The sequence below is a fragment of the Pleurodeles waltl genome, unplaced genomic scaffold, assembly GCF_031143425.1.
Source record: "Pleurodeles waltl isolate 20211129_DDA unplaced genomic scaffold, aPleWal1.hap1.20221129 scaffold_91, whole genome shotgun sequence".
Classification (NCBI taxonomy): domain Eukaryota; kingdom Metazoa; phylum Chordata; class Amphibia; order Caudata; family Salamandridae; genus Pleurodeles; species Pleurodeles waltl.
The window spans coordinates 1,907,980-1,934,662 of NW_027150403.1; the positions used below are offsets into that span (position 1 = coordinate 1,907,980).

Here is a 26,683-nt window from a genome sequence, read left to right on the forward strand (position 1 = left end):
GTCATTTTCTTGTAAATCTGGGCCAAAATGTCTAAAGGATAGAGGCTTTTTATGTCATGTTCGATGAAGACCATGCAAATGACTCTAGTCGTACTGCAGAAGAGAGCACCATGTGCAGTTTCTTGCTTTGGGATGAAGTCTCCCACTCTCTGTCACCAAACCTCCGAGCAGGGTCGGAGCCGTTGCATTTCTGTGCCCAGGCTCGTTGGTCTAGGGGTATGATTCTCGCTTAGGGTGGGAGAGGTCCCGGGTTCAAATCCCAGACGAGCCCATTTTAGCGTAAAACAATCAAATCCTGCTCAAAATACACAACCCCTCAACATTTCTCATTCCACTCGAAGCATTGTTGCGCAAAACATATTTTTTGCCTCAGGCGAAAAATGGATTACAATGCCTTGGCTTCCTTCCTGCTTGCTCTCAGTGCGCCCTGTGTGATGATTTCACAGGCTCTCCTTCCTGGCATTTAGGCATCAGATATTTGTCTGTCTCTGCCCGCAGCTGTGGGATTTTTCAGGACGTCTGAGTGTATGCATGCTGGCTGACACCGCTGCAATTTTCACACTTACCCCTCGCATTCCGAGCAACTGCTGATAAAGTATAGAGGAAATCGTGCAAACATATGAGGGGAACTGTGCTCCTTCAGTCAAATCAGCAAGCTTGTTTCTGTAGTGTAGTGGTTATCACGTTCGCCTCACACGCGAAAAGTCCCTGGTTTGAGACCGGGCAGAAACACTTGGCAGCAGCAGCTTTTGTGTTTGCTCCCTAAAACCTCAGTCTCTCTCAATGCACACTTAGACAGAAATGACCTTTAAAAACTTGTGACCTGTGTAAAACGTGCTTTACTATTGCAGGACGCTAAAAAGTTATCCGTATCCCTCGGTGGTCGTGCATGTGCATTGTTTCTTGTTCTGTTTTTTTTTTTTTCTTGGCCATGTTATATTGTGGGGCCTTTAAAGCTGTGACTTTGATAGGAACATTGCAAGTGGCAAAATCAACAAGTGCAGACTGAAGAGTCCGACCTGCACACTGTTTTGGCTGTCAGGATGGTCGAGTGGTCTAAGGCGCCAGACTCAAGAGAGCTTGATCTTCAGTGAAGCTGAGCCTTCTGGTCTCTTCATGGAGGCGTGGGTTCAAATCCCACTTCTGACATGTGTATTTTCTTCCCTTAAATCTTGCTCTGCTTGCAGAGCCAGCTCCTCACACCACTATCTTTGGAAGTTGCTGTGGCATGTGAGTAGAAATCCACCAACCCATCGGCTGGGCCCTCAATCAAAATTCTGTGTATTACTGGAAGGGGCGTCTCAGGCACACCTTCTGTTAGAGCTGCACTTTATGACAGTAACTACCATGCTGCTTTCTACTTAAGCAGTTGATTCTATCGTTTGAAGTGAGGCTCTCCTGCCACCTTTTGGGCAAAGAAGATACTGCCCCTGCAACAACACAGGCAGACAAGCTCAAACTAGGTTTCTTGGTTAGGTGGGCGGAGCATATTGGCAATGGTGCCTCCTCGTGACTTGCAATTTACATGAAGAAGACAGAGAGGCAGCTGGGAGTAGGCAGTACCCATGAACCCCTGAACACTGTCATGCGACTAGCACACAATTCTGAAATGAGGCGGGGGAAAGGAGGTGATTTCCCCATCAAGTGCCATTCCGGGAAATCAGCCACCCTGCGTCTCCCAGGTGAGTGTTTCAGGCCTATGAGCCACTAATATAAATCTCGCCTGATCGAGCGCTGATCGAGCAAGTGTGCTTGAATCCAAGAGGCATGCTCCTCTGGCTCAAGAGCTAGCAGGCCCTTCAGTGCTTCTGGTTGGGAAGTCTAAGGTGCAAGGGTCCATGACTTGCAGCGGGTTACAACTAACAGAAAGGGTCTGCTTTTCACATCAGTGCCCTAGTTCAGCTCACTGGCACAGGGCATTTTGACTACCTCTTGCCTTGCTAGAGACAAACAAAAAATCCTTGACAGAAAACATCAATTGCTATGGCACGCTTAGAGAGAGAGAGCCTCCAAATGGCCCTGCTTTTCTGAAAGACGCTTCAGAAGATGTTTCAAATGACTATGCAGCGGCAGTCTAGTTGGTATAGGGGTATGATTCTCGCTTCGGGTGTGAGAGGACCTCGGTTCAAATCCCAGACAAACCCCTACCTTTATAGGTTCAGTCTGTGTTTTAAACAGGAGTATTTCTGCTTTTCACTCTTGTAAGATGTCATGTTGCAATGCAATACATGCTTTATACTGGCGTCGAGACGGTTCAGCATCATGAAGGTATGCGAGATTTCTTTGCAACTGCTTTTCTGTGCTGGAGCAGCAGTGCTCGTAGGAACATTAAATGCACAGTGCTTCTCCATGGTAATTTCGGGTCCAGTTCTGAAATCACCTCTTGGAATGAAAGTGATCCCAGTTCCTTTCTTCCAAGGGAAGAGATCGTGTTCCGGAAGGCTCAGCTTTGAGCGTCATGAACATTGGCCCTCATCCTTGCATCCCAGTCCAATGCATAGCCACATAAAGCAAGCAGGTGTGTCTGTTTCCATAGTGAGGTGGTTCCAGTACAATGCATAGCCACATGAAGCAAGCCGGCAAGTGTGTCTGTTTGTGTAGTGTAGTGGTTATCATGCGCACCTCACATGCGAAAGGTCCCTGGTTCGAGTCGCTGGGCTTTTTCACAGTATTTGCATTTCCTGCCTCACCTGACAGGCAAGCTGAGATAAAAGAGACTGTGTCTATCCCTCACCATCGTGAGGTACTACGCTCCTGGGGCATCTGTCACAGCTCACCAAGAGGAGGTGCGCCAGCTTACGGCAGTCAGTTGCTCACTGTTTGACCTTTGCAATGAAGCCTGAGCCTACAGCATTCAAGCCAGCCAAGGAAGGAAGGTACAAGAGCGAAAATAGCTTTCCTGCCCTCACCAAGAACACACACCTTGAGCAAATAAAGTGCCAGACTTACAAGGCCCTATCGCCACCGGAGCATCACTTTTAGTGATGCCCCGGTGGCACTATGCACTGCGCGGTATTTACAAGATGGCGTTCAGCCACTTTTTGTGGCTTAACACCACCTTGTAAATACGGCCCCTTAGCACGCAGCGCGTTCCCTGGAAGGGGCGTGCAATGGGTGTTGTTGGGAGTGTGCCACAGCAACACCATAGCATTTTGATGCTGCTCCAGATTTAGGAGTTGGCGTAAATCTGCGTCAGCGCCAAAATCCAACGCCATCCCAGGGGTGTCGTTAGAGTGGCGCACTGAGGAGAAATGTTTTCATTTCTCCTTGTTTTTGCTCTTTCTATGTGTGATGCATTCTGCAGCACACATAGAAGTAAGAGCAAATCACCATTGAAGATTTTTTTTTTGGGCAGGAAGGTGTCCCTTCCTGCACAAAAACAATTTCCCCCTCAACGCAGTCATCCTTGTACCATGGTGCAAGAACGGCTGCGTTGGCGCTCAGCAGCTAATTTAGAGCTGGCGAAGGGGGAAGCACAGGGGTGCGCTGTATTCTACTAAATACGGCGCTTTCCTGCATTTTGAAAATGACGGCGCGTGGGGCTTGCAAATTTGGCACAGCGTCGCGCTTAGTCATTTTCTTGTAAATCTGGGCCAAAATGTCTAAAGAATAGAGGCTTTTTATGTCATGTTCGATGAAGACCATGCAAATGACTCTAGTCGTACTGCAGAAGAGAGCACCATGTGCAGTTTCTTGCTTTGGGATGTAGTCTCCCACTCTCTGTCACCAACCCTCCGAGCAGGGTCGGAGCCGTTGCATTTCTGTGCCCAGGCTCGTTGGTCTAGGGGTATGATTCTCGCTTAGGGTGCGAGAGGTCCCGGGTTCAAATCCCGGACGAGCCCATTTTAGCGGAAAACAATCAAATCCTGCTCAAAATACACAACCCCTCAACATTTCTCATTCCACTCGAAGCATTGTTGCGCAAAACATATTTTTTGCCTCAGGCGAAAAATGGATTACAATACCTTGGCTTCCTTCCTGCTTGCTCTCAGTGCGCCCTGTGTGATGATTTCACAGGCTCTCCTTCCTGGCATTTAGGCATCAGATATTTGTCTGTCTCTGCCCGCAGCTGTGGGATTTTTCAGGACGTCTGAGTGTATGCATGCTGTCCGACACCGCTGCAATTTTCACACTTACCCCTCGCATTCCGAGCAACTGCTGATAAAGTATAGAGGAAATCGTGCAAACATATGAGGGGAACTGTGCTCCTTCAGTCAAATCAGCAAGCTTGTTTCTGTAGTGTAGTGGTTATCACATTCGCCTCACACGCGAAAAGTCCCCGGTTTGAGACCGGGCAGAAACACTTGGCAGCAGCAGCTTTTGTGTTTGCTCCCTAAAACCTCAGTCTCTCTCAATGCACACTTAGACAGAAATGACCTTTAAAAACTTGTGACCTGTGTAAAACGTGCTTTACTATTGCAGGACGCTAAAAAGTTATCTGCATCCCTCGGTGGTCGTGCATGTGCATTGTTTCTTGTTCTGTTTATTTTTTTTTTTCTTGGCCATGTTATATTGTGGGGCCTTTAAAGCTGTGACTTTGATAGGAACATTGCAAGCGGCAAAATCAACAAGTGCAGACTGAAGAGTCCGACCTGCACACTGCTTTGGCTGTCAGGATGGCCGAGTGGTCTAAGGCGCCAGACTCAAGAGAGCTTGATCTTCAGTGAAGCTGAGCCTTCTGGTCTCTTCATGGAGGCGTGGGTTCAAATCCCACTTCTGACAGGTGTATTTTCTTCCCTTAAATCTTGCTCTGCTTGCAGAGCCAGCTCCTCACACCACTATCTTTGGAAGCTGCTGTGGCATGTGAGTAGAAATCCACCAACCCATCGGCTGGGCCCTCAATCAAAATTCTGTGTAGCACTGGAAGGGGCGTCTCAGGCACACCTTCTGTTAGAGCTGCACTTTATGACAGTAACTACCATGCTGCTTTCTACTTAAGCAGTTGATTCTATCGTTTGAAGTGAGGCTCTCCTGCCACCTTTTGGGCAAAGAAGACACTGCCCCTGCAACAACACAGGCAGACAAGCTCAAACTAGGTTTCTTGGTTAGGTGGGCGGAGCATATTGGCAATGGTGCCTCCTCGTGACTTGCAATTTACATGAAGAAGACAGAGAGGCAGCTGGGAGTAGGCAGTACCCATGAACCCCTGAACACTGTCTTGCGACTAGCACACAATTCTGAAATGAGGCGGGGGAAAGGAGGTGATTTCCCCATCAAGGGCCATTCCGGGAAATCAGCCACCCTGCGTCTCCCAGGTGAGTGTTTCAGGCCTATGAGCCACTAATATAAATCGAGCCTGATCGAGCGCTGATCGAGCAAGTGTGTTTGAATCCAAGAGGTATGCTCCTCTGGCTCAAGAGCTAGCAGGCCCTTCAGTGATTCTGGTTGGGAAGTCTAAGGTGCAAGGGTCCATGAATTGCAGCGGGTTACAACTACCAGAAAGGGTCTGCTTTTCACATCAGTGCCCTAGTTCAGCTCACTGGCACAGGGCATTTTGACTACCTCTTGCCTTGCTAGAGACAAACAAAAAATCCTTGACAGAAAACATCAATTGCTATGGCACGCTTAGAGAGAGAGAGCCTCCAAATGGCCCTGCTTTTCTGAAAGACGCTTCAGAAGATGTTTCAAATGACTATGCAGCGGCAGTCTAGTTGGTATAGGGGTATGATTCTCGCTTCGGGTGTGAGAGGACCTCGGTTCAAATCCCAGACAAACCCCTACCTTTATAGGTTCAGTCTGTGTTTTAAACAGGAGTATTTCTGCTTTTCACTCTTGTAAGATGTCATGTTGCAATGCAATACATGCTTTATACTGGCGTCGAGACGGTTCAGCATCATGAAGGTATGCGAGATTTCTTTGCAACTGCTTTTCTGTGCTGGAGCAGCAGTGCTCGTAGGAACATTAAATGCACAGTGCTTCTCCATGGTAATTTCGGGTCCAGTTCTGAAATCACCTCTTGGAATGAAAGTGATCCCAGTTCCTTTCTTCCAAGGGAAGAGATCGTGTTCCGGAAGGCTCAGCTTTGAGCGTCATGAACATTGGCCCTCATCCTTGCATCCCAGTCCAATGCATAGCCACATAAAGCAAGCAGGTGTGTCTGTTTCCATAGTGAGGTGGTTCCAGTACAATGCATAGCCACATGAAGCAAGCCGGCAAGTGTGTCTGTTTGTGTAGTGTAGTGGTTATCATGCGCACCTCACATGCGAAAGGTCCCTGGTTCGAGTCGCTGGGCTTTTTCACAGTATTTGCATTTCCTGCCTCACCTGACAGGCAAGCTGAGATAAAAGAGACTGTGTCTATCCCTCACCATCGTGAGGTACTACGCTCCTGGGGCATCTGTCACAGCTCACCAAGAGGAGGTGCGCCAGCTTACGGCAGTCAGTTGCTCACTGTTTGACCTTTGCAATGAAGCCTGAGCCTACAGCATTCAAGCCAGCCAAGGAAGGAAGGTACGAGAGCGAAAATAGCTTTCCTGCCCTCACCAAGAACACACACCTTGAGCAAATAAAGTGCCAGACTTACAAGGCCCTATCGCCACCGGAGCATCACTTTTAGTGACGCCCCGGTGGCACTATGCACTGCGTGGTATTTACAAGATGGCGTTCAGCCACTTTTTGTGGCTTAACACCACCTTGTAAATACGGCCCCTTAGCACGCAGCGCGTTCCCTGGAAGGGGCGTGCAATGGGTGTTGTTGGGAGTGTGCCACAGCAACACCATAGCATTTTGATGCTGCTCCAGATTTAGGAGTTGGCGTAAATCTGCGTCAGCGCCAAAATCCAACGCCATCCCAGGGGTGTCGTTAGAGTGGCGCACTGAGGAGAAATGTTTTCATTTCTCCTTGTTTTTGCTCTTTCTATGTGTGATGCATTCTGCAGCACACATAGAAGTAAGAGCAAATCACCATTGAAGATTTTTTTTTTGGGCAGGAAGGTGTCCCTTCCTGCACAAAAACAATTTCCCCCTCAACGCAGTCATCCTTGTACCATGGTGCAAGAACGGCTGCGTTGGCGCTCAGCAGCTAATTTAGAGCTGGCGCAGGGGGAAGCACAGGGGTGCGCTGTATTCTACTAAATACGGCGCTTTCCTGCATTTTGAAAATGACGGCGCGTGGGGCTTGCAAATTTGGCACAGCGTCGCGCTTAGTCATTTTCTTGTAAATCTGGGCCAAAATGTCTAAAGAATAGAGGCTTTTTATGTCATGTTCGATGAAGACCATGCAAATGACTCTAGTCGTACTGCAGAAGAGAGCACCATGTGCAGTTTCTTGCTTTGGGATGTAGTCTCCCACTCTCTGTCACCAACCCTCCGAGCAGGGTCGGAGCCGTTGCATTTCTGTGCCCAGGCTCGTTGGTCTAGGGGTATGATTCTCGCTTAGGGTGCGAGAGGTCCCGGGTTCAAATCCCGGACGAGCCCATTTTAGCGGAAAACAATCAAATCCTGCTCAAAATACACAACCCCTCAACATTTCTCATTCCACTCGAAGCATTGTTGCGCAAAACATATTTTTTGCCTCAGGCGAAAAATGGATTACAATACCTTGGCTTCCTTCCTGCTTGCTCTCAGTGCGCCCTGTGTGATGATTTCACAGGCTCTCCTTCCTGGCATTTAGGCATCAGATATTTGTCTGTCTCTGCCCGCAGCTGTGGGATTTTTCAGGACGTCTGAGTGTATGCATGCTGTCCGACACCGCTGCAATTTTCGCACTTACCCCTCGCATTCCGAGCAACTGCTGATAAAGTATAGAGGAAATCGTGCAAACATATGAGGGGAACTGTGCTCCTTCAGTCAAATCAGCAAGCTTGTTTCTGTAGTGTAGTGGTTATCACATTCGCCTCACACGCGAAAAGTCCCCGGTTTGAGACCGTGCAGAAACACTTGGCAGCAGCAGCTTTTGTGTTTGCTCCCTAAAACCTCAGTCTCTCTCAATGCACACTTAGACAGAAATGACCTTTAAAAACTTGTGACCTGTGTAAAACGTGCTTTACTATTGCAGGACGCTAAAAAGTTATCTGCATCCCTCGGTGGTCGTGCATGTGCATTGTTTCTTGTTCTGTTTTTTTTTTTTTTTCTTGGCCATGTTATATTGTGGGGCCTTTAAAGCTGTGACTTTGATAGGAACATTGCAAGCGGCAAAATCAACAAGTGCAGACTGAAGAGTCCGACCTGCACACTGCTTTGGCTGTCAGGATGGCCGAGTGGTCTAAGGCGCCAGACTCAAGAGAGCTTGATCTTCAGTGAAGCTGAGCCTTCTGGTCTCTTCATGGAGGCGTGGGTTCAAATCCCACTTCTGACAGGTGTATTTTCTTCCCTTAAATCTTGCTCTGCTTGCAGAGCCAGCTCCTCACACCACTATCTTTGGAAGCTGCTGTGGCATGTGAGTAGAAATCCACCAACCCATCGGCTTGGCCCTCAATCAAAATTCTGTGTATCACTGGAAGGGGCGTCTCAGGCACACCTTCTGTTAGAGCTGCACTTTATGACAGTAACTACCATGCTGCTTTCTACTTAAGCAGTTGATTCTATCGTTTGAAGTGAGGCTCTCCTGCCACCTTTTGGGCAAAGAAGACACTGCCCCTGCAACAACACAGGCAGACAAGCTCAAACTAGGTTTCTTGGTTAGGTGGGCGGAGCATATTGGCAATGGTGCCTCCTCGTGACTTGCAATTTACATGAAGAAGACAGAGAGGCAGCTGGGAGTAGGCAGTACCCATGAACCCCTGAACACTGTCTTGCGACTAGCACACAATTCTGAAATGAGGCGGGGGAAAGGAGGTGATTTCCCCATCAAGGGCCATTCCGGGAAATCAGCCACCCTGCGTCTCCCAGGTGAGTGTTTCAGGCCTATGAGCCACTAATATAAATCGAGCCTGATCGAGCGCTGATCGAGCAAGTGTGTTTGAATCCAAGAGGTATGCTCCTCTGGCTCAAGAGCTAGCAGGCCCTTCAGTGCTTCTGGTTGGGAAGTCTAAGGTGCAAGGGTCCATGAATTGCAGCGGGTTACAACTAACAGAAAGGGTCTGCTTTTCACATCAGTGCCCTAGTTCAGCTCACTGGCACAGGGCATTTTGACTACCTCTTGCCTTGCTAGAGACAAACAAAAAATCCTTGACAGAAAACATCAATTGCTATGGCACGCTTAGAGAGAGAGAGCCTCCAAATGGCCCTGCTTTTCTGAAAGACGCTTCAGAAGATGTTTCAAATGACTATGCAGCGGCAGTCTAGTTGGTATAGGGGTATGATTCTCGCTTCGGGTGTGAGAGGACCTCGGTTCAAATCCCAGACAAACCCCTACCTTTATAGGTTCAGTCTGTGTTTTAAACAGGAGTATTTCTGCTTTTCACTCTTGTAAGATGTCATGTTGCAATGCAATACATGCTTTATACTGGCGTCGAGACGGTTCAGCATCATGAAGGTATGCGAGATTTCTTTGCAACTGCTTTTCTGTGCTGGAGCAGCAGTGCTCGTAGGAACATTAAATGCACAGTGCTTCTCCATGGTAATTTCGGGTCCAGTTCTGAAATCACCTCTTGGAATGAAAGTGATCCCAGTTCCTTTCTTCCAAGGGAAGAGATCGTGTTCCGGAAGGCTCAGCTTTGAGCGTCATGAACATTGGCCCTCATCCTTGCATCCCAGTCCAATGCATAGCCACATAAAGCAAGCAGGTGTGTCTGTTTCCATAGTGTGGTGGTTCCAGTACAATGCATAGCCACATGAAGCAAGCCGGCAAGTGTGTCTGTTTGTGTAGTGTAGTGGTTATCATGCGCACCTCACATGCGAAAGGTCCCTGGTTCGAGTTGCTGGGCTTTTTCACAGTATTTGCATTTCCTGCCTCACCTGACAGGCAAGCTGAGATAAAAGAGACTGTGTCTATCCCTCACCATCGTGAGGTACTACGCTCCTGGGGCATCTGTCACAGCTCACCAAGAGGAGTTGCGCCAGCTTACGGCAGTCAGTTGCTCACTGTTTGACCTTTGCAATGAAGCCTGAGCCTACAGCATTCAAGCCAGCCAAGGAAGGAAGGTACGAGAGCGAAAATAGCTTTCCTGCCCTCACCAAGAACAAACACCTTGAGCAAATAAAGTGCCAGACTTACAAGGCCCTATCGCCACCGGAGCATCACTTTTAGTGACGCCCCGGTGGCACTATGCACTGCGCGGTATTTACAAGATGGCGTTCAGCCACTTTTTGTGGCTTAACACCACCTTGTAAATACGGCCCCTTAGCACGCAGTGCGTTCCCTGGAAGGGGCGTGCAATGGGTGTTGTCGGGAGTGTGCCACAGCAACACCATAGCATTTTGATGCTGCTCCAGATTTAGGAGTTGGCGTAAATCTGCGTCAGCGCCAAAATCCAACGCCATCCCAGGGGTGTCGTTAGAGTGGCGCACTGAGGAGAAATGTTTTCATTTTTCCTTGTTTTTGCTCTTTCTATGTGTGATGCATTCTGCAGCACACATAGAAGTAAGAGCAAATCACCATTGAAGATTTTTTTTTTGGGCAGGAAGGTGTCCCTTCCTGCACAAAAACAATTTCCCCCTCAACGCAGTCATCCTTGTACCATGGTGCAAGAACGGCTGCGTTGGCGCTCAGCAGCTAATTTAGAGCTGGCGCAGGGGGAAGCACAGGGGTGCGCTGTATTCTACTAAATACGGCGCTTTCCTGCATTTTGAAAATGACGATGCGTGGGGCTTGCAAATTTGGCACAGCGTCGCGCTTAGTCATTTTCTTGTAAATCTGGGCCAAAATGTCTAAAGGATAGAGGCTTTTTATGTCATGTTTGATGAAGACCATGCAAATGACTCTAGTCGTACTGCAGAAGAGAGCACCATGTGCAGTTTCTTGCTTTGGGATGTAGTCTCCCACTCTCTGTCACCAACCCTCCGAGCAGGGTCGGAGCCGTTGCATTTCTGTGCCCAGGCTCGTTGGTCTAGGGGTATGATTCTCTCTTAGGGTGCGAGAGGTCCCGGGTTCAAATCCCAGACGAGCCCATTTTAGCGGAAAACAATCAAATCCTGCTCAAAATACACAACACCTCAACATTTCTCATTCCACTCGAAGCATTGTTGCGCAAAACATATTTTTTTCCTCAGGCGAAAAATGGATTACAATGCCTTGGCTTCCTTCCTGCTTGCTCTCAGTGCGCCCTGTGTGATGATTTCACAGGCTCTCCTTCCTGGCATTTAGGCATCAGATATTTGTCTGTCTCTGCCCGCAGCTATGGGATTTTTCAAGACGTCTGAGTGTATGCATGCTGGCCGACACCGCTGCAATTTTCACACTTACCCCTCGCATTCCGAGCAACTGCTGATAAAGTATAGAGGAAATCGTGCAAACATATGAGGGGAACTGTGCTCCTTCAGTCCAGTCAGCAAGCTTGTTTCTGTAGTGTAGTGGTTATCACGTTCGCTTCACACGCGAAAAGTCCCCGGTTCGAGACCGGGCAGAAACACTTGGCAGCAGCAGCTTTTGTGTTTGCTCCCTAAAACCTCAGTCTCTCTCAATGCACACTTAGACAGAAATGACCTTTAAAAACTTGTGACCTGTGTAAAACGTGCTTTACTATTGCAGGACGCTAAAAAGTTATCTGCATCCCTCGGTGGTCGTGCATGTGCATTGTTTCTTGTTCTGTTTTTTTTTTTTTTCTTGGCCATGTTATATTGTGGGGCCTTTAAAGCTGTGACTTTGATAGGAACATTGCAAGCGGAAAAATCAACAAGTGCAGACTGAAGAGTCCGACCTGTACACTGTTTTGGCTGTCAGGATGGCTGAGTGGTCTAAGGCGCCAGACTCAAGAGAGCTTGATCTTCAGTGAAGCTGAGCCTTCTGGTCTCTTCATGGAGGTGTGGGTTCAAATCCCTCTTCTGACAGGTGTATTTTCTTCCCTTAAATCTTGCTCTGCTTGCAGAGCCAGCTCCTCACACCACTATCTTTGGAAGCTGCTGTGGCATGTGAGGAGAAATCCACCAACCCATCGGCTGGGCCCTCAATCAAAATTCTGTGTATTACTGGAAGGGGCGTCTCAGGCACACCTTCTGTTAGAGCTGCACTTTATGACAGTAACTACCATGCTGGTTTCTACTTAAGCAGTTGATTCTATCGTTTGAAGTGAGGCTCTCCTGCCACCTTTTGGGCAAAGAAGACTCTGCCCCTGCAACAACACAGGCAGACAAGCTCAAACTAGGTTTCTTGGTTAGGTGAGCGGAGCATATTGGCAATGGTGCCTCCTCGTGACTTGCAATTTACATGAAGAAGACAGAGAGGCAGCTGGGAGTAGGCAGTACCCATGAACCCCTGAACACTGTCTTGCGACTAGCACACAATTCTGAAATGAGGCGGGGGAAAGGAGGTGATTTCCCCATCAAGGGCCATTCCGGGAAATCAGCCACCCTGCGTCTCCCAGGTGAGTGATTCAGGCCTATGAGCCACTAATATAAATCTCGCCTGATCGAGCAAGTGTGCTTGAATCCAAGAGGCATGCTCCTCTGGCTCAAGAGCTAGCAGGCCCTTCAGTGCTTCTGGTTGGGAAGTCTAAGGTGCAAGGGTCCATGACTTGCAGTGGGTTACAACTACCAGAAAGGGTCTGCTTTTCACATCAGTGCCCTAGTTCAGCTCACTGGCACAGGGCATTTTGACTACCTCTTGCCTTGCTAGAGACAAACAAAAAATCCTTGACAGAAAACATCAATTGCTATGGCACGCTTAGAGAGAGAGAGCCTCCAAATGGCCCTGCTTTTCTGAAAGACGCTTCAGAAGATGTTTCAAATGACTATGCAGCAGCAGTCTAGTTGGTATAGGGGTATGATTCTCGCTTCGGGTGTGAGAGGACCTCGGTTCAAATCCCAGACAAACCCCTACCTTTATAGGTTCAGTCTGTGTTTTAAACAGGAGTATTTCTGCTTTTCACTCTTGTAAGATGTCATGTTGCAATGCAATACATGCTTTATACTGGCGTCGAGACGGTTCAGCATCATGAAGGTATGCGAGATTTCTTTGCAACTGCTTTTCTGTGCTGGAGCAGCAGTGCTCGTAGGAACATTAAATGCACAGTGCTTCTCCATGGTAATTTCGGGTCCAGTTCTGAAATCACCTCTTGGAATGAAAGTGATCCCAGTTCCTTTCTTCCAAGGGAAGAGATCGTGTTCCGGAAGGCTCAGCTTTGAGCGTCATGAACATTGGCCCTCATCCTTGCATCCCAGTCCAATGCATAGCCACATAAAGCAAGCAGGTGTGTCTGTTTCCATAGTGTGGTGGTTCCAGTACAATGCATAGCCACATGAAGCAAGCCGGCAAGTGTGTCTGTTTGTGTAGTGTAGTGGTTATCATGCGCTCCTCACATGCGAAAGGTCCCTGGTTCGAGTTGCTGGGCTTTTTCACAGTATTTGCATTTCCTGCCTCACCTGACAGGCAAGCTGAGATAAAAGAGACTGTGTCTATCCCTCACCATCGTGAGGTACTACGCTCCTGGGGCATCTGTCACAGCTCACCAAGAGGAGTTGCGCCAGCTTACGGCAGTCAGTTGCTCACTGTTTGACCTTTGCAATGAAGCCTGAGCCTACAGCATTCAAGCCAGCCAAGGAAGGAAGGTACGAGAGCGAAAATAGCTTTCCTGCCCTCACCAAGAACACACACCTTGAGCAAATAAAGTTCCAGACTTACAAGGCCCTATCGCCACCGGAGCATCACTTTTAGTGACGCCCCGGTGGCACTATGCACTGCGCGGTATTTTCAAGATGGCGTTCAGCCACTTTTTGTGGCTTAACACCACCTTGTAAATACGGCCCCTTAGCACGCAGCGCGTTCCCTGGAAGGGGCGTGCAATGGGTGTTGTTGGGAGTCTGCCACAGCAACACCATAGCATTTTGATGCTGCTCCAGATTTAGGAGTTGGCGTAAATCTGCGTCAGCGCCAAAATCCAACGCCATCCCAGGGGTGTCGTTAGAGTGGCGCACTGAGGAGAAATGTTTTCATTTCTCCTTGTTTTTGCTCTTTCTATGTGTGATGCATTCTGCAGCACACATAGAAGTAAGAGCAAATCACCATTGAAGATTTTTTTTTTGGGCAGGAAGGTGTCCCTTCCTGCACAAAAACAATTTCCCCCTCAACGCAGTCATCCTTGTACCATGGTGCAAGAACGGCTGCGTTGGCGCTCAGCAGCTAATTTAGAGCTGGGGCAGGGGGAAGCACAGGGGTGCGCTGTATTCTACTAAATACGGCGCTTTCCTGCATTTTGAAAATGACGGTGCGTGGGGCTTGCAAATTTGGCACAGCGTCGCGCTTAGTCATTTTCTTGTAAATCTGGGCCAAAATGTCTAAAGGATAGAGGCTTTTTATGTCATGTTCGATGAAGACCATGCAAATGACTCTAGTCGTACTGCAGAAGAGAGCACCATGTGCAGTTTCTTCTTTGGGATGTAGTCTCCCACTCTCTGTCACCAACCCTCCGAGCAGGGTCGGAGCCGTTGCATTTCTGTGCCCAGGCTTGTTGGTCTAGGGGTATGATTCTCGCTTAGGGTGCGAGAGGTCCCGGGTTCAAATCCCAGACGAGCCCATTTTAGCGGAAAACAATCAAATCCTGCTCAAAATACACAACCCCTCAACATTTCTCATTCCACTCGAAGCATTGTTGCGCAAAACATATTTTTTGCCTCAGGCGAAAAATGGATTACAATGCCTTGGCTTCCTTCCTGCTTGCTCTCAGTGCGCCCTGTGTGATGATTTCACAGGCTCTCCTTCCTGGCATTTAGGCATCAGATATTTGACTGTCTCTGCCCGCAGCTGTGGGATTTTTCAGGACGTCTGAGTGTATGCATGCTGGCCGACACCGCTGCAATTTTCACACTTACCCCTCGCATTCCGAGCAACTGCTGATAAAGTATAGAGGAAATCGTGCAAACATATGAGGGGAACTGTGCTCCTTCAGTTAAGTCAGCAAGCTTGTTTCTGTAGTGTAGTGGTTATCACGTTTGCCTTACACGCGAAAAGTCCCCGGTTCGAGACCGGGCAGAAACACTTGGCAGCAGCAGCTTTTGTGTTTGCTCCCTAAAACCTCAGTCTCTCTCAATGCACACTTAGACAGAAATGACCTTTAAAAACTTGTGACCTGTGTAAAACGTGCTTTACTATTGCAGGACGCTAAAAAGTTATCTGCATCCCTCGGTGGTCGTGCATGTGCATTGTTTCTTGTTCTGTTTTTTTTTTTTTTTCTTGGCCATATTATATTGTGGGGCCTTTAAAGCTGTGACTTTGATAGGAACATTGCAAGCGGCAAAATCAACAAGTGCAGACTGAAGAGTCCGACCTGCACACTGTTTTGGCTGTCAGGATGGCTGAGTGGTCTAAGACGCCAGACTCAAGAGAGCTTGATCTTCAGTGAAGCTGAGCCTTCTGGTCTCTTCATGGAGGCGTGGGTTCAAATACCACTTCTGACAGGTGTATTTTCTTCCCTTAAATCTTGCTCTGCTTGCAGAGCCAGCTCCTCACACCACTATCTTTGGAAGCTGCTGTGGCATGTGAGGAGAAATCCACCAACCCATCGGCTGGGCCCTCAATCAAAATTCTGTGTATTACTGGAAGGGGCGTCTCAGGCACACCTTCTGTTAGAGCTGCACTTTATGACAGTAACTACCATGCTGGTTTCTACTTAAGCAGTTGATTCTATCGTTTGAAGTGAGGCTCTCCTGCCACCTTTTGGGCAAAGAAGACTCTGCCCCTGCAACAACACAGGCAGACAAGCTCAAACTAGGTTTCTTGGTTAGGTGGGCGGAGCATATTGGCAATGGTGCCTCCTCGTGACTTGCAATTTACATGAAGAAGACAGAGAGGCAGCTGGGAGTAGGCAGTACCCATGAACCCCTGAACACTGTCTTGCGACTAGCACACAATTCTGAAATGAGGCGGGGGAAAGGAGGTGATTTCCCCATCAAGGGCCATTCCAGGAAATCAGCCACCCTGCGTCTCCCAGGTGAGTGTTTCAGGCCTATGAGCCACTAATATAAATCTCGCCTGATCGAGCGCTGATCGAGCAAGTGTGCTTGAATCCAAGAGGCATGCTCCTCTGGCTGAAGAGCTAGCAGGCCCTTCAGTGCTTCTGGTTGGGAAGTCTAAGGTGCAAGGGTCCATGACTTGCAGCGGGTTACAACTACCAGAAAGGGTCTGCTTTTCACATCAGTGCCCTAGTTCAGCTCACTGGCACAGGGCATTTTGACTACCTCTTGCCTTGCTAGAGACAAACAAAAAATCCTTGACAGAAAACATCAATTGCTATGGCACGCTTAGAGAGAGAGAGCCTCCAAATGGCCCTGCTTTTCTGAAAGACGCTTCAGAAGATGTTTCAAATGACTATGCAGCGGCAGTCTAGTTGGTATAGGGGTATGATTCTCGCTTCGGGTGTGAGAGGACCTCGGTTCAAATCCCAGACAAACCCTTACCTTTATAGGTTCAGTCTGTGTTTTAAACAGGAGTATTTCTGCTTTTCACTCTTGTAAGATGTCATGTTGCAATGCAATACATGCTTTATACTGGCGTCAAGACGGTTCAGCATCATGAAGGTATGCGAGATTTCTTTGCAACTGCTTTTCTGTGCTGGAGCAGCAGTGCTCGTAGGAACATTAAATGCACACTGCTTCTCCATGGTAATTTCGGGTCCAGTTCTGAAATCACCTCTTGGAATGAAAGTGATCCCAGTTCCTTTCTTCCAAGGGAAGAGATCGTGTTCCGGAAGGCTCAGCTTTGAGCATCATGAACATTGGCCCTCATCCTTGCATCCCAGTCCAATGCATAGCCACATAAAGCAAGCAGGTGTGTCTGTTTCCATAGTGTGGTGGTTCCAGTACAATGCATAGCCACATGAAGCAAGCCGGCAAGTGTGTCTGCTTGTGTAGTGTAGTGGTTATCATGCGCACCTCACATGCGAAAGGTTCCTGGTTCGAGTCGCTGGGCTTTTTCACAGTATTTGCATTTCCTGCCTCACCTGACAGGCAAGCTGAGATAAAAGAGACTGTGTCTATCCCTCACCATCGTGAGGTACTACGCTCCTGGGGCATCTGTCACAGCTCACCAAGAGGAGTTGCGCCAGCTTACGGCAGTCAGTTGCTCACTGTTTGACCTTTGCAATGAAGCCTGAGCCTACAGCATTCAAGCCAGCCAAGGAAGGAAGGTACGAGAGCGAAAATAGCTTTCCTGCCCTCACCAAGAACACACACCTTGAGCAAATAAAGTGCCAGACTTACAAGGCCCTATTGCCACCGGAGCATCACTTTTAGTGACGCCCCGGTGGCACTATGCACTGCGCGGTATTTTCAAGATGGCGTTCAGCCACTTTTTGTGGCTTAACACCACCTTGTAAATACGGCCCCTTAGCACGCAGCGCGTTCCCTGGAAGGGGCGTGCAATGGGTGTTGTTGGGAGTCTGCCACAGCAACACCATAGCATTTTGATGCTGCTCCAGATTTAGGAGTTGGCGTAAATCTGCGTCAGCGCCAAAATCCAACGCCATCCCAGGGGTGTCGTTAGAGTGGCGCACTGAGGAGAAATGTTTTCATTTCTCCTTGTTTTTGCTCTTTCTATGTGTGATGCATTCTGCAGCACACATAGAAGTAAGAGCAAATCACCATTGAAGATTTTTTTTTTGGGCAGGAAGGTGTCCCTTCCTGCACAAAAACAATTTCCCCCTCAACGCAGTCATCCTTGTACCATGGTGCAAGAACGGCTGCGTTGGCGCTCAGCAGCTAATTTAGAGCTGGGGCAGGGGGAAGCACAGGGGTGCGCTGTATTCTACTAAATACGGCGCTTTCCTGCATTTTGAAAATGACGGTGCGTGGGGCTTGCAAATTTGGCACAGCGTCGCGCTTAGTCATTTTCTTGTAAATCTGGGCCAAAATGTCTAAAGGATAGAGGCTTTTTATGTCATGTTCGATGAAGACCATGCAAATGACTCTAGTCGTACTGCAGAAGAGAGCACCATGTGCAGTTTCTTCTTTGGGATGTAGTCTCCCACTCTCTGTCACCAACCCTCCGAGCAGGGTCGGAGCCGTTGCATTTCTGTGCCCAGGCTTGTTGGTCTAGGGGTATGATTCTCGCTTAGGGTGCGAGAGGTCCCGGGTTCAAATCCCAGACGAGCCCATTTTAGCGGAAAACAATCAAATCCTGCTCAAAATACACAACCCCTCAACATTTCTCATTCCACTCGAAGCATTGTTGCGCAAAACATATTTTTTGCCTCAGGCGAAAAATGGATTACAATGCCTTGGCTTCCTTCCTGCTTGCTCTCAGTGCGCCCTGTGTGATGATTTCACAGGCTCTCCTTCCTGGCATTTAGGCATCAGATATTTGACTGTCTCTGCCCGCAGCTGTGGGATTTTTCAGGACGTCTGAGTGTATGCATGCTGGCCGACACCGCTGCAATTTTCACACTTACCCCTCGCATTCCGAGCAACTGCTGATAAAGTATAGAGGAAATCGTGCAAACATATGAGGGGAACTGTGCTCCTTCAGTTAAGTCAGCAAGCTTGTTTCTGTAGTGTAGTGGTTATCACGTTTGCCTTACACGCGAAAAGTCCCCGGTTCGAGACCGGGCAGAAACACTTGGCAGCAGCAGCTTTTGTGTTTGCTCCCTAAAACCTCAGTCTCTCTCAATGCACACTTAGACAGAAATGACCTTTAAAAACTTGTGACCTGTGTAAAACGTGCTTTACTATTGCAGGACGCTAAAAAGTTATCTGCATCCCTCGGTGGTCGTGCATGTGCATTGTTTCTTGTTCTGTTTTTTTTTTTTTTTCTTGGCCATATTATATTGTGGGGCCTTTAAAGCTGTGACTTTGATAGGAACATTGCAAGCGGCAAAATCAACAAGTGCAGACTGAAGAGTCCGACCTGCACACTGTTTTGGCTGTCAGGATGGCTGAGTGGTCTAAGGCGCCAGACTCAAGAGAGCTTGATCTTCAGTGAAGCTGAGCCTTCTGGTCTCTTCATGGAGGCGTGGATTGAAATACCACTTCTGACAGGTGTATTTTCTTCCCTTAAATCTTGCTCTGCTTGCAGAGCCAGCTCCTCACACCACTATCTTTGGAAGCTGCTGTGGCATGTGAGGAGAAATCCACCAACCCATCGGCTGGGCCCTCAATCAAAATTCTGTGTATTACTGGAAGGGGCGTCTCAGGCACACCTTCTGTTAGAGCTGCACTTTATGACAGTAACTACCATGCTGGTTTCTACTTAAGCAGTTGATTCTATCGTTTGAAGTGAGGCTCTCCTGCCACCTTTTGGGCAAAGAAGACTCTGCCCCTGCAACAACACAGGCAGACAAGCTCAAACTAGGTTTCTTGGTTAGGTGGGCGGAGCATATTGGCAATGGTGCCTCCTCGTGACTTGCAATTTACATGAAGAAGACAGAGAGGCAGCTGGGAGTAGGCAGTACCCATGAACCCCTGAACACTGTCTTGCGACTAGCACACAATTCTGAAATGAGGCGGGGGAAAGGAGGTGATTTCCCCATCAAGGGCCATTCCAGGAAATCAGCCACCCTGCGTCTCCCAGGTGAGTGTTTCAGGCCTATGAGCCACTAATATAAATCTCGCCTGATCGAGCGCTGATCGAGCAAGTGTGCTTGAATCCAAGAGGCATGCTCCTCTGGCTGAAGAGCTAGCAGGCCCTTCAGTGCTTCTGGTTGGGAAGTCTAAGGTGCAAGGGTCCATGACTTGCAGCGGGTTACAACTACCAGAAAGGGTCTGCTTTTCACATCAGTGCCCTAGTTCAGCTCACTGGCACAGGGCATTTTGACTACCTCTTGCCTTGCTAGAGACAAACAAAAAATCCTTGACAGAAAACATCAATTGCTATGGCACGCTTAGAGAGAGAGAGCCTCCAAATGGCCCTGCTTTTCTGAAAGACGCTTCAGAAGATGTTTCAAATGACTATGCAGCGGCAGTCTAGTTGGTATAGGGGTATGATTCTCGCTTCGGGTGTGAGAGGACCTCGGTTCAAATCCCAGACAAACCCTTACCTTTATAGGTTCAGTCTGTGTTTTAAACAGGAGTATTTCTGCTTTTCACTCTTGTAAGATGTCATGTTGCAATGCAATACATGCTTTATACTGGCGTCAAGACGGTTCAGCATCATGAAGGTATGCGAGATTTCTTTGCAACTGCTTTTCTGTGCTGGAGCAGCAGTGCTCGTAGGAACATTAAATGCACACTGCTTCTCCATGGTAATTTCGGGTCCAGTTCTGAAATCACCTCTTGGAATGAAAGTGATCCCAGTTCCTTTCTTCCAAGGGAAGAGATCGTGTTCCGGAAGGCTCAGCTTTGAGCATCATGAACATTGGCCCTCATCCTTGCATCCCAGTCCAATGCATAGCCACATAAAGCAAGCAGGTGTGTCTGTTTCCATAGTGTGGTGGTTCCAGTACAATGCATAGCCACATGAAGCAAGCCGGCAAGTGTGTCTGCTTGTGTAGTGTAGTGGTTATCATGCGCACCTCACATGCGAAAGGTTCCTGGTTCGAGTCGCTGGGCTTTTTCACAGTATTTGCATTTCCTGCCTCACCTGACAGGCAAGCTGAGATAAAAGAGACTGTGTCTATCCCTCACCATCGTGAGGTACTACGCTCCTGGGGCATCTGTCACAGCTCACCAAGAGGAGTTGCGCCAGCTTACGGCAGTCAGTTGCTCACTGTTTGACCTTTGCAATGAAGCCTGAGCCTACAGCATTCAAGCCAGCCAAGGAAGGAAGGTACGAGAGCGAAAATAGCTTTCCTGCCCTCACCAAGAACACACACCTTGAGCAAATAAAGTGCCAGACTTACAAGGCCCTATTGCCACCGGAGCATCACTTTTAGTGACGCCCCGGTGGCACTATGCACTGCGCGGTATTTACAAGATGGCGTTCAGCCACTTTTTGTGGCTTAACACCACCTTGTAAATACGGCCCCTTAGCACGCAGCGCGTTCCCTGGAAGGGGCGTGCAATGGGTGTTGTTGGGAGTGTGCCACAGCAACACCATAGCATTTTGATGCTGCTCCAGATTTAGGAGTTGGCGTAAATCTGCGTCAGCGCCAAAATCCAACGCCATCCCAGGGGTGTCGTTAGAGTGGCGCACTGAGGAGAAATGTTTTCATTTCTCCTTGTTTTTGCTCTTTCTATGTGTGATGCATTCTGCAGCACACATAGAAGTAAAAGCAAATCACCATTGAAGATTTTTTTTTTGGGCAGGAAGGTGTCCCTTCCTGCACAAAAACAATTTCCCCCTCAACGCAGTCATCCTTGTACCATGGTGCAAGAACGGCTGCGTTGGCGCTCAGCAGCTAATTTAGAGCTGGCGCAGGGGGAAGCACAGGGGTGCGCTGTATTCTACTAAATACGGCGCTTTCCCGCATTTTGAAAATGACGGCGCGTGGGGCTTGCAAATTTCGCACAGCGTCGCGCTTAGTCATTTTCTTGTAAATCTGGGCCAAAATGTCTAAAGGAAAGAGGCATTTTATGTCATGTTCGATGAAGACCATGCAAATGACTCTAGTCGTACTGCAGAAGAGAGCACCATGTGCAGTTTCTTGCTTTGGGATGTAGTCTCCCACTCTCTGTCACCAACCCTCCGAGCAGGGTCGGAGCCGTTGCATTTCTGTGCCCAGGCTCGTTGGTCTAGGGGTATGATTCTCGCTTAGGGTGCGAGAGGTCCTGGGTTCAAATCCCAGACGAGCCCATTTTAGCGGAAAACAATCAAATCCTGCTCAAAATACACAACCCCTCAACATTTCTCATTCCACTCGAAGCATTGTTGCGCAAAACATATTTTTTGCCTCAGGTGAAAAATGGATTACAATGCCTTGGCTTCCTTCCTGCTTGCTCTCAGTGCGCCCTGTGTGATGATTTCACAGGCTCTCCTTCCTGGCATTTAGGCATCAGATATTTGTCTGTCTCTGCCCGCAGCTGTGGGATTTTTCAGGACGTCTGAGTGTATGCATGCTGGCCGACACCGCTGCAATTTTCACACTTACCCCTCGCATTCCGAGCAACTGCTGATAAAGTATAGAGGAAATTGTGCAAACATATGAGGGGAACTGTGCTCCTTCTGTCAAATCAGCAAGCTTGTTTCTGTAGTGTAGTGGTTATCACGTTCGCCTCACACGCGAAAAGTCCCCGTTTCGAGACCGGGAAGAAACACTTGGCAGCAGCAGCTTTTGTGTTTGCTCCCTAAAACCTCAGTCTCTCTCAATGCACACTTAGACAGAAATGACCTTTAAAAACTTGTGACCTGTGTAAAACGTGGTTTACTATTGCAGGACGCTAAAAAGTTATCTGCATCCCTCGGTGGTCGTGCATGTGCATTGTTTCTTGTTCTGTTTTTTTTTTTTTTTCTTGGCCATGTTATATTGTGGGGCCTTTAAAGCTGTGACTTTGATAGGAACATTGCAAGCGGCAAAATCAACAAGTGCAGACTGAAGAGTCCGACCTGCACACTGTTTTGGCTGTCAGGATGGCCGAGTGGTCTAAGGCGCCAGACTCAAGAGAGCTTGATCTTCAGTGAAGCTGAGCCTTCTGGTCTCTTCATGGAGGCGTGGGTTCAAATCCCACTTCTGACAGGTGTATTTTCTTCCCTTAAATCTTGCTCTGCTTGCAGAGCCAGCTCCTCACACCACTATCTTTGGAAGCTGCTGTGGCATGTGAGGAGAAATCCACCAACCCATCGGCTGGGCCCTCAATCAAAATTCTGTGTATTACTGGAAGGGGCGTCTCAGGCACACCTTCTGTTAGAGCTGCACTTTATGACAGTAACTACCATGCTGGTTTCTACTTAAGCAGTTGATTCTATCGTTTGAAGTGAGGCTCTCCTGCCACCTTTTGGGCAAAGAAGACTCTGCCCCTGCAACAACACAGGCAGACAAGCTCAAACTAGGTTTCTTGGTTAGGTGGGCAGAGCATATTGGCAATGGTGCATCCTCGTGACTTGCAATTTACATGAAGAAGACAGAGAGGCAGCTGGGAGTAGGCAGTACCCATGAACCCCTGAACACTGTCTTGCGACTAGCACACAATTCTGAAATGAGGCGGGGGAAAGGAGGTGATTTCCCCATCAAGGGCCATTCCGGGAAATCAGCCACCCTGCGTCTCCCAGGTGAGTGTTTCAGGCCTATGAGCCACTATTATAAATCTCGCCTGATCAAGCGCTGATCGAGCAAGTGTGCTTGAATCCAAGAGGCATGCTCCTCTGGCTCAAGAGCTAGCAGGCCCTTCAGTGCTTCTGGTTGGGAAGTCTAAGGTGCAAGGGTCCATGACTTGTAGCGGGTTACAACTACCAGAAAGGGTCTGCTTTTCACATCAGTGCCCTAGTTCAGCTCACTGGCACAGGGCATTTTGACTACCTCTTGCCTTGCTAGAGACAAACAAAAAATCCTTGACAGAAAACATCAATTGCTATGGCACGCTTAGAGAGAGAGAGCCTCCAAATGGCCCTGCTTTTCTGAAAGACGCTTCAGAAGATGTTTCAAATGACTATGCAGCGGCAGTCTAGTTGGTATAGGGGTATGATTCTCGCTTCGGGTGTGAGAGGACCTCGGTTCAAATCCCAGACAAACCCCTACCTTTATAGGTTCAGTCTGTGTTTTAAACAGGAGTATTTCTGCTTTTCACTCTTGTAAGATGTCATGTTGCAATGCAATACATGCTTTATACTGGCGTCAAGACGGTTCAGCATCATGAAGGTATGCGAGATTTCTTTGCAACTGCTTTTCTGTGCTGGAGCAGCAGTGCTCGTAGGAACATTAAATGCACAGTGCTTCTCCATGGTAATTTCGGGTCCAGTTCTGAAATCACCTCTTGGAATGAAAGTGATCCCAGTTCCTTTCTTCCAAGGGAAGAGATCGTGTTCCGGAAGGCTCAGCTTTGAGCATCATGAACATTGGCCCTCATCCTTGCATCCCAGTCCAATGCATAGCCACATAAAGAAAGCAGGTGTGTCTGTTTCCATAGTGTGGTGGTTCCAGTACAATGCATAGCCACATGAAGCAAGCCGGCAAGTGTGTCTGCTTGTGTAGTGTAGTGGTTATCATGCGCACCACACATGCGAAAGGTTCCTGGTTCGATTCGCTGGGCTTTTTCACAGTATTTGCATTTCCTGCCTCACCTGACAGGCAAGCTGAGATAAAAGAGACTGTGTTTATCCCTCACCATCGTGAGGTACTACGCTCCTGGGGCATCTGTCACAGCTCACCAAGAGGAGTTGCGCCAGCTTACGGCAGTCAGTTGCTCACTGTTTGACCTTTGCAATGAAGCCTGAGCCTACAGCATTCAAGCCAGCCAAGGAAGGAAGGTACGAGAGCGAAAATAGCTTTCCTGCCCTCACCAAGAACACACACCTTGAGCAAATAAAGTGCCAGACTTACAAGGCTCTATCGCCACCGGAACATCACTTATAGTGACGCCCCGGTGGCACTATGCACTGCGATGTATTTACAAGATGGCGTTCAGCCACTTTTTGTGGCTTAACACCACCTTGTAAATACGGCCCCTTAGCACGCAGCGCGTTCCCTGGAAGGGGCGTGCAATGGGTGTTGTTGGGAGTGTGCCACAGCAACACCATAGCATTTTGATGCTGCTCCAGATTTAGGAGTTGGCGTAAATCAGCGTCAGCGCCAAAATCCAACGCCATCCCAGGGGTGTCGTTAGAGTGGCGCACTGAGGAGAAATGTTTTCATTTCTCCTTGTTTTTGCTCTTTCTATGTGTGATGCATTCTGCAGCACACATAGAAGTAAGAGCAAATCACCATTGAAGATTTTTTTTTTGGGCAGGAAGGTGTCCCTTCCTGCACAAAAACAATTTCCCCCTCAACGCAGTCATCCTTGTACCATGGTGCAAGAACGGCTGCGTTGGCGATCAGCAGCTAATTTAGAGCTGGCGCAGGGGGAAGCACAGGGGTGCGCTGTATTCTACTAAATAAAGCGCTTTCCTGCATTTAGAAAATGACGGTGCGTGGGGCTTGCAAATTTGGCACAGCGTTGCGCTTAGTCATTTTCTTGTAAATCTGGGCCAAAATGTCTAAAGGATAGAGGCTTTTTATGTCATGTTAGATGAAGACCATGCAAATGACTCTAGTCGTACTGCAGAAGAGAGCACCATGTGCAGTTTCTTGCTTTGGGATGTAGTCTCCCACTCTCTGTCACCAACCCTCCGAGCAGGGTCGGAGCCGTTGCATTTCTGTGCCCAGGCTCGTTGGTCTAGGGGTATGATTCTCGCTTAGGGTGCGAGAGGTCCCGGGTTCAAATCCCGGACGAGCCCAATTTAGCGGAAAACAATCAAATCCTGCTCAAAATACACAACCCCTCAACATTTCTCATTCCACTCGAAGCATTGTTGCGCAAAACATATTTTTTGCCTCAGGCAAAAAATGGATTACAATGCCTTGGCTTCCTTCCTGCTTGCTCTCAGTGCGCCCTGTGTGATGATTTCACAGGCTCTCCTTCCTGGCATTTAGGCATCAGATATTTGTCTGTCTCTGCCCGCAGCTGTGGGATTTTTCAGGACGTCTGAGTGTATGCATGCTGGCCGACACCGCTGCAATTTTCACACTTACCCCTCGCATTCCGAGCAACTGCTGATAAAGTATAGAGGAAATCGTGCAAACATATGAGGGGAACTGTGCTCCTTCAGTCAAGTCAGCAAGCTTGTTTCTGTAGTGTAGTGGTTATCACGTTCGCCTCACACGTGAAAAGTCCCCTGTTTGAGACCGGGCAGAAACACTTGGCTGCAGCAGCTTTTGTGTTTGCTCCCTAAAACCTCAGTCTCTCTCAACGCACACTTAGACAGAAATGACCTTTAAAAACTTGTGACCTGTGTAAAACGTGCTTTACTATTGCAGGACGCTAAAAAGTTATCTGCATCCCTCGGTGGTCGTGCATGTGCATTGTTTCTTGTTCTGTTTTTTTTTTTTTTTCTTGGCCATGTTATATTGTGGGGCCTTTAAAGCTGTGACTTTGATAGGAACATTGCAAGCGGCAAAATCAACAAGTGCAGACTGAAGAGTCCGACCTGCACACTGTTTTGGCTGTCAGGATGGCCGAGTGGTCTAAGGCGCCAGACTCAAGAGAGCTTGATCTTCAGTGAAGCTGAGCCTTCTGGTCTCTTCATGGAGGCGTGGGTTCAAATCCCACTTCTGGCAGGTGTATTTTCTTCCCTTAAATCTTGCTCTGCTTGCAGAGCCAGCTCCTCACACAACTATCTTTGGAAGCTGCTGTGGCATGTGAGGAGAAATCCACCAACCCATTGGCTGGGCCCTCAATCAAAATTCTGTGTATTACTGGAAGGGGCGTCTCAGGCACACCTTCTATTAGAGCTGCACTTTATGACAGTAACTACCATGCTGGTTTCTACTTAAGAAGTTGATTCTATCGTTTGAAGTGAGGCTCTCCTGCCACCTTTTGGGCAAAGAAGACTCTGCCCCTGCAAAAAACACAGGCAGACAAGCTCAAACTAGGTTTCTTGGTTAGGTGGGCGGAGCATATTGGCAATGGTGCCTCCTCGTGACTTGCAATTTACATGAAGAAGACAGAGAGGCAGCTGGGAGTAGGCAGTACCCATGAACCCCTGAACACTGTCTTGCGACTAGCACACAATTCTGAAATGAGGCGGGGGAAAGGAGGTGATTTCCCCATCAAGGGCCATTCCGGGAAATCAGCCACCCTGCGTCTCCCAGGTG

General features: G+C 48.4%; 10 non-coding genes across 10 annotated transcripts; all 10 read left to right on the forward strand.

Annotated features, from left to right (window-relative positions):
* The first annotated feature begins 3,770 nt into the window (after positions 1 to 3,770).
* Positions 3,771 to 3,842, forward strand: TRNAP-AGG (transfer RNA proline (anticodon AGG)). Its single transcript has one exon. It is a non-coding gene; the product is annotated as a tRNA-Pro (tRNA).
* Positions 3,843 to 4,610: 768 nt separating this feature from the next.
* Positions 4,611 to 4,722, forward strand: TRNAL-CAA (transfer RNA leucine (anticodon CAA)). Its single transcript has 2 exons — positions 4,611 to 4,648; positions 4,677 to 4,722. It is a non-coding gene; the product is annotated as a tRNA-Leu (tRNA).
* Positions 4,723 to 7,343: 2,621 nt separating this feature from the next.
* TRNAP-AGG (transfer RNA proline (anticodon AGG)) lies at positions 7,344 to 7,415 on the forward strand. Its single transcript has one exon. It is a non-coding gene; the product is annotated as a tRNA-Pro (tRNA).
* A 768-nt stretch (positions 7,416 to 8,183) lies between these two features.
* TRNAL-CAA (transfer RNA leucine (anticodon CAA)) lies at positions 8,184 to 8,295 on the forward strand. Its single transcript has 2 exons — positions 8,184 to 8,221; positions 8,250 to 8,295. It is a non-coding gene; the product is annotated as a tRNA-Leu (tRNA).
* A 3,081-nt stretch (positions 8,296 to 11,376) lies between these two features.
* On the forward strand, positions 11,377 to 11,449 carry TRNAV-CAC (transfer RNA valine (anticodon CAC)). Its single transcript has one exon. It is a non-coding gene; the product is annotated as a tRNA-Val (tRNA).
* Positions 11,450 to 14,936: 3,487 nt separating this feature from the next.
* Positions 14,937 to 15,009, forward strand: TRNAV-UAC (transfer RNA valine (anticodon UAC)). Its single transcript has one exon. It is a non-coding gene; the product is annotated as a tRNA-Val (tRNA).
* Positions 15,010 to 18,508: 3,499 nt separating this feature from the next.
* TRNAV-UAC (transfer RNA valine (anticodon UAC)) lies at positions 18,509 to 18,581 on the forward strand. The gene has a single exon. It is a non-coding gene; the product is annotated as a tRNA-Val (tRNA).
* A 3,040-nt stretch (positions 18,582 to 21,621) lies between these two features.
* TRNAP-AGG (transfer RNA proline (anticodon AGG)) lies at positions 21,622 to 21,693 on the forward strand. Its single transcript has one exon. It is a non-coding gene; the product is annotated as a tRNA-Pro (tRNA).
* A 768-nt stretch (positions 21,694 to 22,461) lies between these two features.
* On the forward strand, positions 22,462 to 22,573 carry TRNAL-CAA (transfer RNA leucine (anticodon CAA)). Its single transcript has 2 exons — positions 22,462 to 22,499; positions 22,528 to 22,573. It is a non-coding gene; the product is annotated as a tRNA-Leu (tRNA).
* A 2,621-nt stretch (positions 22,574 to 25,194) lies between these two features.
* Positions 25,195 to 25,266, forward strand: TRNAP-AGG (transfer RNA proline (anticodon AGG)). The gene has a single exon. It is a non-coding gene; the product is annotated as a tRNA-Pro (tRNA).
* The last annotated feature ends 1,417 nt before the right edge of the window (positions 25,267 to 26,683 follow it).